We start from the raw sequence: 2,223 nt of genomic DNA on the forward strand, positions 1-2,223 counted from the left end.
AGAGTAAGAAAATAAATCTTTGCAGAATGGAACACAAGCTTCATCTCTTTGACCCTCCACATCGCTCCAGCTCATGGGAAAACAAGTGGCTCGGCCAGGGCAGATGTTGGAAAAACAACCCACCCTTCCTCTGTTGACAACAAAGTTCACTTCTTTTCCTCTTTAGGAACAAGAGCAGAATAAAAGGCTAACAATAAAATCCCAGCGTCAGCTACATGTCAGACATTGTCCTGGAAACGGCGCAGTGGAGCTGGAGCTGGAGCTGGAGCTGGCAGGATGGTTCGTTCAGAGTTTGTGGTTGGAGACACTGGATAGAGCCAGCAACACATCAGCCTGGTAAGTGGAGGCAGATGATGGTGTTTCAGACCTCCCACTTTCTCGTCCCTCCAACCACAAACAGTTAAAACCCGTAACTTCCCATCAACAACTCGGCTAGTTTAGTTCATCAAATGTCACTCAGAGAGGTGATACTGTTGTTCTTTCCTTTACAGAACAAGAGAAAACAGTTATTGTATGTTTTCACAACAGGTTATAATAAAGAAATGCATTTGCTTCTTTCCTGTTACATTTACCTATCATGGTGCATCATCAGAAAACACAATCCCACCCCTCACCTGCTGATGAACCTGGCTCCATGCTGATCCTCCCAAAAATATCTACAATTTGTCAGACTCCTGTTAGGTTTCAGTTTGTGAAATCACATGAAATCATCTCAGTCTGTGCTGGTGGGTCACCTTGTGGACGTAAAGAGGAAGTGCATCCTCACACAGCTATGCCAAATAATCCAATTTCAAACTCTCTGAAAATGAATCCTATTGTTGCAGCTCATCTCACTATATTTAAGAGGTTTATACCAGCAGTTTCCCCATCATCATGTCAGATAGAATCAGTCAATGCTGGCACATAGAAGATCCTCTAAATGCAAGAATCCTCGTATTTCTGTGTCACTTTGTAGGAAAGTCTCATTTTTGGCTGCTTTCTCAGGTGTCACACGTTTTATTGGCCTACAGTTTGAGAAGATCTGTTTTCACCAGTTATTGAACAAATAAGGAATCAAACTGGATGCATTCTGACTGAGTGCAGTAATCACCTTCGGCTCATCATTACTGAAAGGAGAGACCAGGGATGGACATGTGTCCCTTTGTTACTTTCTCTCCTCCCTCCTCTTTGACACCTTTCCACCTCTTTACCTTCTCTGTGTGAGGTGATGGAGCCTGAATAATGTAAATTTCAGGTAACTGGACCAGAACTGTGCACATCTGGATGAGACTCTGAACTCTCAGACATTATGCTTTCCTCATTCTTCAACTCAGCTACAAAGACATCTTTTTCTTTTAATGAAAAGTTTTGGTATTAGTGTAATCTTTCTTTTCAAAAGCTCAAACTTCTGCTGCATCAGCCATGCCTGTCTGTCCTGAAAATCCAAACTCAGCCTTTTTGAGGCATATGTGCTTTGACGAGATGAAAGGCTGCAAAGCCCACACCTCCAGGTGAAACCTTCGACTTCTCTCTCCCATCCTGCTGAATTTGACTCAACTCACTTCTCAGTCTGTAAAGACCTTAGTGTCAGACAGTTTAAAGATATAATTTTTATTTTAATGTGGATCAAAGGCTTTTTCATTGCCCAGAAAAGCAAAGGTGGACAATGTTGTTTGTCTTGTGTCTGTGTGCATGACTCTGTTACCCAAATATCTCACGAATCACTAAACAGGTTTTAATGAAACTTGCAGAAAGTAATTATTGGATGGTATTGGATGGTTGCCACAGCTAACTAAACTTCAAAAACACCAGAACGACTCGAACTCTGTTTACAAAAACTGACCTGAAATTTCTCAGCCTAAGAGGATCCTAATCTAAAACTCTGGCATGAAAGGTGGCGGGCAATATGCATTTCTTCACAGAAATCTTGGACTTTATTGCTCAGTGTTTCTTTTTTATTATTTTATGTTGTTTGTTTCAATTTTTTTCTGAATTCTTAACAATACAACAACTGTAAATACAGATATTTAGTCACTATTGGTCTTTAAATGCATACTAATCACTTAAATCTGACTAATTGTTGTAAAGTTCTTCTCTGATATCCTTAGATTAGGCATCATGATGTAATGTTTTATTTTAATCTGTTCTTTAATACTTTTCTGGCTAATAGCAACACATATCCATCCATCCATCCATCCATCCATCCATCCATCCATCCATCCATCCATCCATCCATTCTGTTTA

The sequence above is a fragment of the Kryptolebias marmoratus genome, linkage group LG12, assembly GCF_001649575.2.
Source record: "Kryptolebias marmoratus isolate JLee-2015 linkage group LG12, ASM164957v2, whole genome shotgun sequence".
In the NCBI taxonomy this organism is placed as follows: domain Eukaryota; kingdom Metazoa; phylum Chordata; class Actinopteri; order Cyprinodontiformes; family Rivulidae; genus Kryptolebias; species Kryptolebias marmoratus.